The sequence below is a fragment of the Lactuca sativa genome, chromosome 3 (genome assembly GCF_002870075.4).
Source record: "Lactuca sativa cultivar Salinas chromosome 3, Lsat_Salinas_v11, whole genome shotgun sequence".
In the NCBI taxonomy this organism is placed as follows: domain Eukaryota; kingdom Viridiplantae; phylum Streptophyta; class Magnoliopsida; order Asterales; family Asteraceae; genus Lactuca; species Lactuca sativa.
In genome coordinates this window covers 25986567-25990699 of record NC_056625.2, presented here as the reverse complement: position 1 = coordinate 25990699, position 4133 = coordinate 25986567, and positions in this window count along the sequence as shown.

The following is a 4133-nucleotide window of genomic DNA, read 5'->3' as shown; positions in this document are numbered from 1 at the left end:
TAAATTATGAAAAAAATTATGACATCATAGTTAAAATTAAGAAATTAAAAACATTATATAATTCTTATAAAATTTATATTATGTAAGTGAAATGTCATTTAACATTTAATAGAAATAATTAATTAGTAAAATGATAAACAATATTTAAACAAGAAATCTTCAGAAAAGTTTCATTATTTTAGGAAAATTAACAAAAAAGTCCTTCAAAAATATTTTGAATAGAAAAACTAAGAAACCGACTAATCCTTGCACTTTAGTACTTTTAATTTTGACCATTTTAGCAGGTCATTGCCAATGTGACACTCCAATGTGGAAGCATGCACATGACATGCACTATAGTACACATCATCCCGATCCCGAAAAAATAAATTTCGTAGAAATTCGAGTTCATATGAAGAATATATGAATTTTATAAGATATAAAAATCAACCGCGTAATTAAAAATTATTAACGTCAAAATATACGAAGAGAATGGTTGACTTTTGGATAAAATCACAAAAAATGAAAATCGTAGTACTTTTTAAGATGAGAATTTTGGTAAAAGGAACATCAAAATCGGAGTTCATACGAGAGAGTTATGATTTTTGCAAAATCATTAAATCATTTAAAAATAAGGACTAAAAATAAATTCAGAATTAGTTGATGAAGCCTAAAGAAAAGTTGTAGTACTCGTTGAGAGCTACGAGTAGAAAAAAAGAACGTAAAAAACAGAGTCTGTATGAAGAAGTTATGGAATTTACAAAATCTGTGTTTTGTGTCACGCGCGGTGCGCGCCAGATGTATGATGTGGACCATGGAGTGAGAAAATGGTTGGGGAGACGTCACCTTAAAATGCGCGACGTGCACCCCATTTGCACGCCGTGTACCCCAAAAATTGCCTATAAAAGGGCAGTAACCCTCATTCTCTCCCTTACACCCTCCAATTCTCCCTCTCGAAATTTTGAGTTATAGTTTTGAAATCTCATTAGTATTTAGGATAGTTTAGTGAAGTTGTGAGACCCCGAAGAGCCCGACACTAGTAGCTATCAGGCCGAAGTTCTGCCAAAGAATTTTCCGGAATTTGTCTAGGAAATCTCTGTAAGTTAAGCTATACTCTTTTGTTTTCAGTGTAACTTATATTTATAGTCGTAAGTTGTTATTATGAACCTATAAATAAGATTTATCAGTAATTCCAAGTCAAAATACTGACTGATCTACTTACGGGAGAGGTATCTAGAATGGTCACGTTGGCTTGGTTGTTGGATTTCAGAAAAGCTATATGCCGAAATGATCATGCTTCCCAACTGTCCTGACTGGTTGATCCTTACTTGATATAACTATCAGTATTAATTGGGATTAGTGAAAGATCTAGTATTCATTATCAGATTGTCATAGAGATTAGAATAAAGTATTATAGGTTAATACTCGTTCAGTGTGTTATCCGTCAGTTAGATCGTCAGTAGAATCACTCAGGTAGCTGTTAATCTTCCGAGTCGTTGTCAAGGTGAGTTTTCTCACTATATCATGTGCTCTAGAATATATCATTTGTATGTTAGGATATAGTTGCCCAATAATACACCATTAGGCTAGTTCTGTTAGTTGCCTGTAGTATTAGATTATTGTCTGTTACACTAAATATATGTGTTGACATAACTATCTAGGGGGGTGAGGGCGGTCCAACATCGGGCTGAAGGCCAATAGACTCGCACGAATTGACATTATGCTAAAGGCCAAAAGTTCGGACCAACTATATGATGTAGCAAAAAAGGGCGGACCAACTTTATACTGAAGGCCAATGGCAGACCAGCTTTATGCTGAAGGCTATTATGTGTATGCATTGTATATGTATTATGGGATATGATATTTTGGAGAACTCACTAAGCCTATCGCTTACCCAGTTGTTACAAATGTTTTTCAGGTACTTCGTGAGAAAGGCTATTACGGTTCAAAGTTATACATGGATTGACTTTGTAGTTGATTGACTTAAGAAGACCCACTTGCACATGTGGGATTAGAGCCTTATAACATGAGAGTGGGAGAGAGAGAGACAGAGAGAGAGAGTGAGAAAAAGAGAAAGGGAGAGAGAGAAAAAGAGAGAGAGAGAGAGAGAGAGAGAGACGTGTTAGCACCTCTATAAATAGTGGGTTGCATACCACTAGTAGAGTGTGCTTGAGAGATGTAGTTCATTGTGATTAGTGATTGAGATATTTATGTAGAACTAGATCTAGATCTCTTTTTGTACTCATTACTATGATCGAATATTCGAATACATCTTTTAGCACACACATCACCATGTTCATTGTGTTCTTACAATTCTGCATGTCAAATCAAATGCTCATAATTCACTACAATTGGTATCAGAGAGGGTCTTCAAAGATTGAAGTGATTTTTAAAGAAACGGTTTTCGATTTGGCAACAATTAACACAATATGAACAATTTTTGGTGAACCTCTCAATGATCTCTCGGGATCTCTCGGTTTCATTCCATTGGATATATTTGCTTTTTATTGTATATTTTGATGATCCATTATTTTTTTGTTCAAGCCCAATCAAATCAGATTTTCTATTCTTGAGTCCAAACATTAAGGTCTAAATTCATTTGATCCAACTTAGTTAGTTCAAAAGTCCAATTCAGAATATCAAGTTTTTTAGTGTTCACATCCTTATTTTGAGCCTAATTCAAGTGATACATTATTTTTGAGCCCAAATTCATTCCGATTGTTCTTTTAATTGAATTTGATCTATCCTGTTCGTGAGTGTTCTTCAACGAATCATCTGAGTATCAATTTCCAATTCTCGATGAGTTTAAGAATCACAAATTGTTTAATCGACTATTTGATTTCATGTTCTTATCATTATGATTCATTTGGATTTCATATATAATTGTTAGAATTGTTTTGAACAAACTCTAGTTTACATCTGATTGTTTTCGACTCAATTCTTGGTATCTTTGTTTGACTTCGGATTTAATTTTCTCGCTATTCACATTGATTTGAAAAGTATCATTGATTGAGTGAATGGAGACTGTACTGTGAATTCTTTTCGATGAACTGATGAAGAACATTCAAGAATATATGAAGAACGGTTGCAATTTTGGTTGAAAATGGGTATCTGATCTGAAATTCGATATTGAGAAGATAACTTTGGTGTTTGTCGATTGATTCAGATCGATTGATTGTTTTGATCGAACAAAATATATGTGAAGTCGGAATCTTAAAGTATCAGGTTAAGTTCGACTGATGTTTGCTGTTCGAATCAAAAAAGCATATTGAGAGTTTGTGGTCGAAATTTTTTGTTTGGATCACATCGATTTAGATTGATGTTATTCGAATCGAGAATGAAGATTTAAATTGGTTGTTGGGTTCAAGTCAAACACCAATTGAGAAGAAGAAGATTTGAAATCGGGTATTGACGATGTTGATATGGAGTCGATTTCGATTGGTGTTCTTTCAAGAAAAACAAAATTCGAATGCTTAGAGAACAAACACTTTGAGGTCGAATGGGTTGATTAAAGTCAAACGCATGTTCTAAAGTCGAGACTATGACTGATATATATGAGTTGTTCGATTCGATGAAGAATTGAAAGATAGAATTTGAATCAACATGGAAAGCACATATAATCGAAAATCAGTTAGCTTGTAGTCGAAATCAGTTTCAACTGATATTTGGTTGAGTTCAAGTCGAAATCAGTTTCAACTGATATTTGATTGAGTTCAAGTCGAATGCAGTTTGAAATATTTGGAACGTATTTCGATTGATGGGGTTAAGGATCGAATTCAACTGAAGATTGTTTTGATTGATTCAACTAATTGTTGTTCCTGTTCGAATATAAATTGATTGGAAGTTCATTCGAGTCGAAAGCTATTTTGGAGTCCAAATAGGAAGCAAATGGTGTTCTGATACTAGTATCAGTTTCTAAGCTATTTCGCATTGGGATAATTTTCTGTGAAGAATGAATATTTTTCATTTTGAATCCCTGCAGTTTCATAACTTTGACAATTTCTACCTAGTTTCAACTTGGGGGTAAAATAATGTGAAGTGGGAAAATATTTTGAATGGGGTCCCTACATTGATGTGAATTGTCACTTTATGCCCAGTTTTGCATTTGGGGTAAAGTTTCGCATTTGAATCTATTATGGCGCAACGAGTCCCTG